We start from the raw sequence: 11,991 nt of genomic DNA, 5'->3' as shown, positions 1-11,991 counted from the left end.
TGCATACATGCATTAGCCCAGAGAGGGTTATTTGAATCCTACATGAAAACCTACAAGGAGAGAGGTTGGTCAGAGCTGCCTGTTACCAGAAAATTAGGGAACCCTGCTGTGACAGTGACCTGCATGGACATGGTAGCAAGTAGCAGGGTCTGCCTCTCAGGGCATGCTGACCCTGCAGAGGGTCTGTGTGAGTGAGGTGGGCCACCAGAGGAGCTGACCTGGAATGGAGGACCAGGGCCTGGTGCAGGGGACATTTCCCATGCTGCCACCCTGGAGGTACCAGCCTTCACAGAGCTAGCTGGGAGGGTATAGAACAAGGAAGAAAAAGCAGACATTTCTCTTCCCCATGCAGGCTCTGTGCTTGGATCAGGCTGGGAGCGGCGGGAGTGGAAGCCGGGTGGGGAAGGCGTAAGTGGAATGGGACTGACATTTTGATTTGGATTGGACTGGACTTTTTAATATCAGAGAATCAGACTGTTGATTAACACCTGAAAGTGACAGGAAAAGCTATGAAATCTGCCCTAGATTCTTCCAGCAGAGAAGGGACATCTGATAGAATAATTTAAAAAGACAGTGGTTGGGGAATAAAGGTGCTGTTTCATGACTTTGATTCACTGAGCAGTCCAGCTTGTTAAAAAAAACTTAGCTAGTATAAAATATTGCTTAACATGGTAGTTTGGAAAAGGACACCCTCCCCTTAAAAAACATTACCTAACCAGTGCAAGGATTAGCCCCCCTTTCGTTTTTATAATGACAAACGTTTATTCTGCTGCCGTGGGAACCAGAGGCAACAGCAGCTCTCTGAACGCCGCCTTTTCAGACCTCCAGGAGCAGTGCTTGGGACCGGAAAGGCCCTTGAGCAGTCATTAATATATTTATTCATCAGAGAAGGCGAGGCTCTCTAGAAGCCCCTGAACAGTGTCAGGCACATACGGTGCTTACCGAGCACAGATGTAAACCTGATTCTAGAGACTCCTGCGTTTTCCGCAAACATTTCCAGAGATCAACTCTGGGCTCCCTGTGAATCCGGAATCTTCCCGCCCGCCCAATTCTTCCCATGGATGAACCCCAATTCCTCCCGCTGCTCTTAATTCACAGGGGCTCCCCCTTCTGCTTGAAGAGGGAAACAGCAGAACCTCTCCTCACACACCCCTACCCTGTGGCCCCCGCCCTCTGTCTTCCCTTCCTTCCCTCGGGGTCGTGGGGAAGCTCGGGGAACGCGACGGTGCGGCCGGGCCGACCCCGCGCCGCGCCCACCGCCCCCTCGGCTCGGTGGCCGGCGCTGGCCCAGCGGGCGGCAGAGGGCGCCACGGGCCCCGGCTGTGGGTCTGCGGGCCGCGCGGCGGGAGGAGGCGCCCGGCCCCGTGTGTGCGTCCTCGGGCGGCCGCGAGGGGCGCGCCACGGCCGCCCTCGGCACCCTCCTCGGGGCCCGCGCGCCGTCCGGCTGTCACCGGGGTCCGGACCTCACGCGCTGCGCGGCCCGCTCCCAGATCGGGCTTCGCCGCCGCCGCCCCGCGCCTTCCCTTTGTCCCCGCAAGGCGGCCGGAGGGGCAGTGCGGCAGCGGCAGGCGAGCAGCACCCCGACGTCCAGGCTGCGCCCCGCGCGCGTCCCCCGCTGCCCCGGCTCGCGAGCGGGGTGGCGTCCTGGGCGGGGCCTGCGCTGGGAGTGCGGGCGCGGGTGCGGGCGCGGGCGCGGGGAGCAGCGGGGGCGAGCCAGCCCCAGGTGCGCGGGCGTCCCCGGCGCCTCCACCTGCGCCTCTTATGCCCGCTTCTCTCGGCAACTTTGTCTCCCCTCTTTGCGGACGTCCTCGGCCGGTCAGTGGAGTCAAGATTTGTCGTTAAATAGAAAACTCGAGCCGGGCGAGGAGGCGGCGGAGGAGGGAGCGTGTCGGAGCCGGGTCCGGGTGAGACTCTCATTGAGGCGGTGGCGGCTTCTCGGACGTTTCTCGGGGCTCTTCCCCGCCCAGGTGAGCGCATCCTTTTGCAGAGTCCGGCAGGGCCGGGCTGGGCTCTGGTCCTGCCTCCTGGAACCTGCGGGGAGACAGGTGTCGGAGTTGGGGAGCGAATGCAGCTGAGTCTGGCAGAGCTGCGTTTATTTGGCTTTTCTGTCTCCGCGATTCTCACTCTGCCTGCCACCTTCCCTGTCGGGCCAAGGTTTGCAGCTCAGTGGGCACCTTGCCTGCTGCCAGGTTAAACATTCTCCGTCTTGGAAAGGATGGTAGGTTAGTTCAACCGAGTCACCGCCCACCCCCAGCTTTGGATGATTTGTTCCGTGTCTTCGCCTTAATTTAGCCTGAATGTGTTATTTCCTTTGAGCTTTATAATGGCAGAGCAGCGAGGCAGGTTGCTACATCCATTTTTTTCTTTTTCATTCGGAGCTGGTGCACAGAAGGAATTGCAGACAAGTGATGTTACTACCAGTCTATTTTAAATACAAACACGGAAAGAAGTGCTCTTGGCAGGACACCAAAGGCGCCTGTACTTTCTGTTATGTAAGGGCTTAAAAAAATTCGCTCATTGGTGGATTATAGGTGTGATTACCAGACATTCAAGAAGACAGGTTGAGATAAGTGAGAACCGTCATTTCTGCTTTAAGTTTCCTTGAGGATAAGTAGGCTCTTAGCTTGAGATACCCATTAAGATAATATAGGGCCCTTGCTTTGAACTAATTAGGTGGAATTGCAAAAACATTAAACAATAAAATAGGTTTTGTAAAAGCTAAAGAAAGTTGGTGAAAATTCTTTGATTATGATAGTAATAAAAAAGATCCCACAGATATCCTTTATGGCTTTCAAACTATAGAATTATATTTTTATACCTGATGGAAACTTAGTAATTATGAGCTGCCAGTTATTAAAGATCTCCCCAGCAAAAAAAATCTCCTCTCATATTTATGGTAATTTTTTTCAGGTAAGAAGGAAAAGTAGAAAGCATCAGATATACTAATGTTTAGGCACCCCCTTTTGTGCTCCCTAATATTTCCTCTTAATTGGTTTTGGGTGATGTGATAGCATTTGTAACATTAAAAGCTCTGTTGGTGGTTCTAATGTGAGAGCCATTGTATAGCACTGTGTGTGTTTTTTGTTTGTTTGTTTTTAAATTTGTCACTTTATAGCCCCAGGTGTGGCTACAGTGGTTTAAGGTAAATAAAAAAATGAGTGGCTAGAAATATGGGGAGAGAAAACTACTATTGGGAAGGAGATGTGTTGAAGAATTAGAGCATGTACACTTTTGTATTTTGTCTAAATATCTTTCTTGGTATTTTTTAAACGTGTAAAGAATAGTTGATGTTTATCAGGGACCGGTAATTTCATGTAGAATATGGAGGGGCATCCTAAGTGGGACATTTCTTTGTGCAGAGGTGACGGGGAAGTTGAGTAGCAGTGTCAGGAGATTCCTTTTTGTTTACATGAAAAGATAAGCACGTCTTATTACAGATTATTTTCTCTATCTAATTCAAAACTTCTTATGTTAATGTCGACTGGTAAATTAACTGCAGAATGCTTTGATTGTTTCTGAGGTTGGCTGCTGCACCAGTGTTTTCCATCTACCTATGTACTTCCACAGACCCCAGCCTGGGCGCAGACCTTGTGGACGGCTTATGAAGGCTTATGTAAGAACTCCAGCCATGCTTTTTGTATGCCTCTCTGCTTTGGCCATTACAGAATTGACACAGTGCTGGACTGTGAAGGCCCAGATAGGACAGGGGGGCCCAGCCCCAGCCCAGTCCACAAATTCATAATGAATTGCTGCCGTCAAATTAGAAGGAACAGCAGGGATGGAGGTTTGTGAAAGAGAGATAAGAATAGTATCTAGAGGACTGATATGAGACTGTTATGCTTAGTGGATTTCTATATTTTAGTGCTGTGGTATAAACCTCTCTAGTCTTTTATATCTCCCAGCAGAGGCGAATTGACTGGAAAGCTAATGAATCTTTTAGCGTCAGGCCCCCTCACCCAGGCTACCTCCAAGCCCCTGGGAGGGCCACTAGCAATGTGTTCACATGGTCACACCTAATTTTGTGTTTTTAATTTTGGAGTGGACACTCTCCCCACCCCACCCACCTCCCATTATATAAACATAAGGCTCCTGGAACACTGAATCCACCCTGTCTTCAAATTACATTCAAATATTAACTTATAAAGATGCTTTTTAAAAACTTTAATATCTGTAGTCTTATGGAAAGACAAAAATAATTCTGGCCAGTCTTGTAGCTGACACAGTACTAGACTGTGAAAGCCCAGATAGAGAAATGCAGATTGCTATCATCTAGGGCTGTGTGCAGCGACTGAGATTAGGTATTCACCTGGAGAACCAACTCTGCAGAAACAGGACTTTTTTGATCTGAGTGTAAGCTCAGGAGGCAGAGAAGAACTGAGTTGGGAACAAGGAAGGGAGGAAAGTGTATTAGAGCTCTTCCACATCTCAGAGGTGGGCTGCCAAGGGGAGAGGAAGAGAAAATTACCCAAAGATGCTTCATTAATAAAAAGTTATGGGAACAGGTAGCATCAGCTCCATAGGAGATCTTTCTCTAGCCTCCTTAGTATCTGTCTCTAATAGGAATTTTAAACAGTGAGCAAACTCAGGTCTGGAAAATAATTCTGTAGGAAACAAGTGCAGGTTGAGAGGACTAGGATGAACAATGGACTTGTTCCCATTAGCAGATTTTATGAGTAAATGGAGCTATATTATGTTCACCACAGGAATGTATGAAAGGGAGTTGTTGAAGAGTGGAACATTTTCTCTGGAATGATTTCTACTTAGAACTGAATTTGGATGTCTTCAGATCTTATTATCTTGACCCCTTTTCCACCAATCCTTATACCCCATCCATCCACCCACAGAGGTTCTCTCCTTGATCACATTTTTAGTCAGGTTCCTCTGAACTCTCTTCTTGACTTGGCCTCAAACTTGGCCAGAAGAACTGCAAGTTTTCTTTTTTTAAAAATTTTATTTTTATTGTTGAAGGTATTACAAGTGACCCTTTTCACCCCACACTGATCCCCTCCACCCTGAACCCCCCCAGGCCTTCACCACACTACTCTCTGTGCCCATGCATATATGCATGCAAGTTCTTAGGTTATTTTCTTCTGACCCCATGACTTCCCTCTGAGACCCATCAGTCTGTTCTATGCTTCTATGTCTCTGGATCTATTTTGTTCATTGGTTTATTTTGTTCGTTAGATTCCACATATGAGTAAGATCATGTGAGGATTGTCTTGTTCTGACCGGCTTATTTTGCTTAGCATAATACTCTCCAGGTCCCACCATGCTGTCTCAAAGGGTAAGGGATCCTATTTTTTACAGCTGCGTAGTATTCCATGGTGTAAACTTCCAAGAAGATGCTTGATATGATTTCAGTTTTCTTGAACTTGTAGAGACTTGTTTTGTGTCCTAACATGTGGTCTATCTTTGGGAATGTCCCATGTGCACTTGAGGAGAAAGTATATTCTGCAGCTTTGGGGTGGAATGTTCTGTAAATGTCAATGAAACCCATCTGATCTACTGTGTCATTAAGAGTCACTGTTTCCTTGATAATTTTTTGTCTGAAAGACCTATCCAGTAAAGTCAGTGGGATGTTAAAGTCCCCTACTGTGACTGTATTGCTGTCGACCTCTTCCTTAAATCCCTCCGGAAGCTGTTTTTTTTCAGCCTATGTGAGTCTTTTGTTCTGAGGTGTGTCTCTTGTAGACAGCATATATTTGGGTCTTGTTTTCTTTTTTTCTTTCTTTTTAAAAAATATATCTCTATTGATTTCAGAGAGAGAGGAAGGGAGAGGGGGAGAAAGAGAGAGAGAGAAACATCAATGATGAGAGAGTCATTGATCAGCTGCCTCCTGCATGGCCCTGACTGGGGATGGAGCCTGCAACCTGGGCATGTGCTCTGACTGGGAATCGAACCTCGATCTCCTGGATTATAGGTCAATGCTCAACTGCTGAGCCATGCCCAGCTGGGCTTGGGTCTTGTTTTCTTATCCATTCAACTACCCTATGCCTTTTTATTGGAGCATTTAGTCTATTTACATTTACGGTTACTATTGATAGTTACTTATCTCTTGCCATTTTATTTCTTTATGTCTATATTTCTCTTTCTAGTTCAACTTCTTATCACAGCAATCCCTTTAACATTTCTTGCAATGCTGGTTTGGTGGTGATAAACTCCTTTAGCCTTTTTTGGTCTGGGAAGCTCGCTATTTCACCATCTATTTTGAATGATAGCCTTGCTGGATAGAGTAGTCTTGGTTTCAAATCCTTGCTTTGATTACTTTGAATATTTCATGCCATTCCCTTATGGCCTATAGAGTTTCTGATGAGAAATCAGCTGACAGCCTTATGGGAGCTCCTTAGTAGGTACCAGATTGCTTTTCTCTAGCTGCCTTTAAGATTCTCTGTGTTTGTCATGAATTTTTGGCATTTTAATTGTGATGTGTCTGGCTGTGGGCCTCTTTGGGTTCTTCTTGCTTGAGACTTTCTGTGCCTCCTGAACCTGTGTGACTTTTTCCTTGACCAGGTTAGGGAAGTTTTCTGCCATTATTTCTTCAAACAGGTTCTCTAACCCTTGCTTACTTTCTACCTCTTCTGGCACTCCTGTGATACAAATGTTATGTTTCATGTTGTCCCATAGCTCCCTTAAACTGTCCTCCTGTTTTTCAATTGTTTTTTCTTTTTTGTTCTCTGATTGAGTGATTTTTTTTTTTCTACCCTGTCTTCTAATTTGCTGATCTGATCCTCAGCTTCCCCTAATCTGCTGTTTATTCCTTCCAATATATTTTTCATTTCTACTATGTCATTCTTAATTTCCTTCATAGTTTCCATTTCTTTTCTCATGCTGTTGGTCATCCTTATGATCAGTATTCTAAACTCTGTATTTGATAGATTGTTTATCTCCATTTCATTTAACCTTTCTTCTCGAGAATTCTTTTGTTCTTTCATTTGGGGCTTGTTTTTTTGTCTCCCCATTTTGGCTGCCTGTTTGATTTGTTTCTATGTATTAGGTAGATCTGCTTGGACTCTTAGTCTTTAAGATGGTCTCTGGGGCAGGCCAATGTCAGATGCTGTTTGTGACTGGCCTTGAGTACCCTTTTTGAAGTTTTCTGCACTTCACAGCTTGTTCTCTCTGCTGGAGCTGGGCGCATTTGGAAAGGACCAAGATGTGCACCATGGTCTACTTTTCCGAGCCCTGAGTCCATAAACAGATCAGGCAAAGGCTCAAAGCACCCAGAGGCTGAATGCTATTCAGTCTCTTAATGAGCCTTAGGTTGTATAAACTTCAGAGGGTGGGGTGAGAGATGTTCAGTGGGTTGGGGCAATTAAACCCCTCTCAGGCTAAAGCTGCTTGGATGGTAAATGTCTGCCTGAGAAAGATATCCTCTGCCATCTGGGGGAATTACTCAGCACAGGAATCCAGATGGCTGACCTCTGTGCTCTACACTTCCAAGCCAGCAATCCCAGACTCTCCTCGCTCAACTCTAGTCCACTCTGCCCTCCCTCTGCTGGATCCCAAGGCAAGTGACTACACCTGAAACTTTGTGTGTTGGCCCTTTAAGAGGGTACCTGCATTTCTAGCCATTTCTCCCTGGTAGACAGAAATCCTGCTGCTTTTCACAGCCAGATGTTATGTGGGCACCTTTCTCAGTTCTGGAGCTCTGGGCTGGGAAGCCCAGCTTGGAGCTTAGGCCCCAGAGTCCTCAGTAGGAACCCCCCACAGCTGAGATATCCATTTGGATCTTCAGCTGTTGCCTGTGGGAGCCCAGCCAGCCCTCTCAAGTCTCTGCACTTCCTACCAGTCTGTATGGGGTCTCCACTTTTCCTCCTTAGTTATGAGGGTGGTCTCCAGCTCATCTTCAGTTGCAGTTGATTATTTAGGGTGGTTTTTCTGTATTTTAGTTGTAATTCCAGTTTGGTCCCTGGAGAGTGTCTGTGTACCTTCTACTCAGTCCACCACCATCTTGGAAGCTCTGTAAAAACTGCAACTTTCATAACACTCCTCCACCCCCACACTAAGAGACTTGAAAAAACTCCCACATGGCTTCTAGCTGCCTAAGTCCATGTCCCTGGGATGACCTAGCCCCTTTGCATTCCTGTTGGAAAAATCTCAAGGTTGCCAAAAGAGTTTACCCTTTGTTCCAGCCAATACCTGATGATAGGACACCCCTCCTCTGCCGCAAACTCTCCTTTTATTAAGTATTTATTTGAGCAACTTAGAATTATAATCCTTTCTCTTCATTTTCAAATGTATGCATGTGTCCTACAACCCAGGAATGTCTTTCTCAAGGACCTGACAGCCATTCCTTTGAAATGCAATCATTAGGAAAGAGAGTGCCTGTCTCCTAGGCTCTGTGGGAGGAGAGGGACCTAACTTTGACAAGTGCAGTTAGCCTGTTAGCCTGATCACATTGACCATGACAGCCACCCAGCATGCTGTCTTCGGTAAGTTTCCATTTCCTTGACTCTGCTTGTTCCCTCCCTATTCCTTCATCTTCGTTTAAGATGCCCTTTTGCTTCTACATGGATTGAAGTTGAGCTCAGTTCTATACTTTACTTTCTTTCCCCTATTGCAGTAAATACTGAATATGGTCGGTCTTTACTGCCTTTAGTTAATGTCCAGTGTTGTTTTTAACAATATCCAACCAATACTTTTGAGTGTGTGCCCGGTGCTGTTCTACGCATTAGATGTTATAGAGCAGTGAACAAAAGAGACAAAAACTGTGCCTGAGGAATTTACAGTGTAATGGATAAACTGAAGTAAAATATTCAATATATCAGGTAGGAATAGTGCTGTGGAGAAAACTTAATCAGAGAGGGGGAGGAGTGTAGGGCCGGGAACTGCTGCGTTAAATAGGCTCCTCAGGGAAGACCTCGCTGAGAGGGGATGCTGAGCCAAGCCCCGAAGGGGATGGAAGAGTGAGCCATATGGATACCTGAGGAAGAGCATTTCACTCATTGGGGGACAGCCAGTTCAGGGAATTTCAGACCAGAGCTCAGCTGGCACTTAAGAGGAGAGCAGGGAGGCCTGGTGCTGCAGGCGCTTGTGGGGGATTCCCATGCTAGTGGCCAGTGCTCTCCACAATAGCCCGCCTCTGTAATTCTGTGGTGGTGGTTTCCTGTGTCTCCCCTTGGACCCTGCTCTCCAGCAACCTGAGGCTGTGTCAGAGAATGGTGATGTTGCTCTTAGGGCCTTAGGAGGCCTTATGTTGCTGCTTGGGACGAGGTACAACCAAGGGCCTCTCAGGGCATCTGGAATTCAGTCTAGGTCATTACATAAACTGGAAGTAGGGAGGAGGTTGTGTATTTTCACCGATGGTTCCCCTTGACTTGTAGGAAAGGGGTCACCAGGAAAGTTCCATTTTAGCTTGGATTTCCTGAAGTCCCCCAGGGACAAATAGAACTGTGACGAATAAAGGATGTTGACAGTGGGAACCACACTATTCTTTCTTGGGGAAAGTAAAAATGTCAAGAACCTAGAGCAACTTCTTAGGTGCAGTTAATGCAGAGAGAACCCCATAGCCTGAGGTATCTGGGTTTAGTTAGGGTTTGAGGAGGGGAAATTGTTCATTGGCTCCTGTGTGTCCAGATGGCTGCCTGACATCTAACAAGGAAAACACACATGTGGACCTTACAGTAGTCTGTCACAGGTCCCTTGGGAAAGGTGAGATGCCAGTGGGAGCCACAACCAGGACCTGCCTGCTGTTAGAAAGGCCTAACCTTCTGGGATGTGTTGGGGGAACAGGGGTGTGGGACAGGATAGATGGATAGGTGTGCACTTTTTCAAGCCATTAGCTTATAACCATGTTTATCCCTCACACAGTCAAAGAAGGAGTCTTCCATGTAGACAAATGTTCTTTGGATTTTTTGCTGGCAGGTAGGAGCCTAACAGCAGCCAAATGAGACACAAGCAGGTGGCATTAGGAAGGTGGCATATTAGGAGATTGTCTTTCTTGCCTCCTCTATGGCTGTCGTTGCTTTGTGTGGTCTCTCACTTTGTAGGCTTCTCTCACATGCCCTACCATGTGTAGAAAATGGGGGATTTAAGGTTATTCCTGGGTATTTTATACTCTTTAGCTTTTGTGAATGCACCCTCTTGTAGTTGGTTGTTGTTTTATATATTATACATATTTGTTATATTATATTGTCTTAATTCTTGGTTATTGTTGTATAATTGGTTATATGTATAATATGTATTGGTTATGTTGTATTGTCTTAGTCTGTTCAGGCTGCTATAACAAAATATGACAGACTGGGTAGCTTATAAGCAACAAAATTTATTCTCATAGTTCTGGAGTCTGAGAAGTCCAGGATCACAGCACCAGCAGATTTGGTGCTTGGTGAAGGCCTGCTTTCTGGTTCATAGATGATGGCTTCTTCTTGTGTCCTCATTTGGTGGAGGGAGCAAGCAAGCTGTTTGGGGCCTCTTATATAAAGGCACTAATCCTACTTGTGAGGGTGCTGACCTTATGACCTAATCACTTCCCAAAGGCCCCCACCTCCTAATACCATTACCTTGGGCATTAGGTTTTCAATATATGAATTTAGAGGGGACACAGATATTCAGACTGTAGCATGTACAAAACCAATAATTAATATACAGAAAACTGTTATTAATTTTAAGGTATAGTTGTGTAACCAGGCACCTTTCAAACTCATGAATTCTAACATATTTTGGGTTATTTCCCTTGAATTTTCTAGGTAGACAATCATGTCATCTGCAGAAAACAATTATTTAAGTTTCTCTTCTTATTTCTATTTCATGTTTTATTGTAGACTAGATAGAAGAAGAGACTGTTAACTCAGTCTGTTGAGGGACTTTTAAAAATAAGATTGATTATTGTCTTTCAGGCAGATGTACTTCCCTGGGCGCAGAGAGGATAAACTATATGACCCCTCAAGACTTCTCCTTATTAGTTTTGCCACCCTTTGTTCACTTACAGACCTATTGAACCAGTAGGTTCAGTTTTCTTAGAAAAACAAAACAGTGTGTACACAATTACTAAAGGTCCATCAGCATTTTGTGATTAGGGCTAAGTTAGTATTAATGACAAGATGATATTGACTTTGGGAGCTTTGACTCACCTACAGAAATGAAAAGCCAACATAGTGCTTTAGCTTCTATAAAGACTATGATAAGGCAAATACATTTGTCCAGAAATAGGCTAACATTGATACAGTGATTTTTAAATGCTTTACAAAAGTGTAGTGGAAAAGAGCATGGGATATAGAGCCATGGATTACAAGAAAAGGCAATAAAACAGCAGAAGCAAATAATGAACACATAATAGGGAAGTTAAATTTCCACAGTTCACCAGACTGTTATTGCAAAGCAGTAATCTAAAAACTTAATATGAACAATATCTCTGTTAAATGACAGTATAGGGGAAGTAATCTCAAATCACCTAGAATTAATTGTCTTTGTGCTGAACTGTTTGAAATTACTCAAAATAACTTTCTAGATAGGCAATCTTTCTCTACACACAGTTGTCTTCTCAGGTTGGAATTTTTGCTGCATACTATGTCAAATGTTTTTGTCTTTTATTTCTATCTTTTAATTTTCAAGGGAAGCCAATTTAAGGACTGAAATCATGCAACAGAATAATTTTGGTTGAAATTGTTATTTCTAAGCATTTTCTGTTAATGTTGCATAATATCTTACGAAGTTTGTATGGCATACATGACAAACATTACATTTAATTTTCTAAAGATTCTAGCATATATTTCTTTAAAAGACAACAAAAACCGCAAAACCATGTTATATTAGTTTAACTGGCAACTAGTATTGAGTTTAATATTGAGTGAGCTAATTTGCCTCTACTCTCATTTTTAAGAGATTAGTTTAATATGACTACTTAGTTCTCTACTCCCAAACTTCTCACTGAAAATTTTCTGCTTGATTTTAAGATTATCATTTTGACAACAACCCAAAATACTGTAGCGGAATATAAATGTGAGTTAGAATTAGTATGTCAGTTTGGAGAGTTAAAAAAAAACACAGAGGTGT

General features: G+C 44.6%; 1 protein-coding gene across 2 annotated transcripts in view; it reads left to right on the top strand.

Annotated features, from left to right (window-relative positions):
- Positions 1 to 1,668: 1,668 nt before the first annotated feature.
- MTUS2 (microtubule associated scaffold protein 2) overlaps positions 1,669 to 11,991 on the top strand; it is a 504,165-nt gene continuing 493,842 nt past the window's right edge. For both annotated transcript variants that reach the window (XM_081129725.1, XM_081129724.1), the window contains exon 1: positions 1,669 to 1,967. The gene's annotated coding sequence lies outside the window, so the exon portion shown is untranslated. The remainder of the gene's footprint in view (positions 1,968 to 11,991) is intronic.

This window comes from Miniopterus schreibersii (assembly GCF_964146895.1).
Source record: "Miniopterus schreibersii genome assembly, chromosome: 2".
In the NCBI taxonomy this organism is placed as follows: domain Eukaryota; kingdom Metazoa; phylum Chordata; class Mammalia; order Chiroptera; family Miniopteridae; genus Miniopterus; species Miniopterus schreibersii.
Note: the sequence above shows the minus strand (reverse complement) of the source record. Positions and strands in the feature narration are given on the sequence as shown.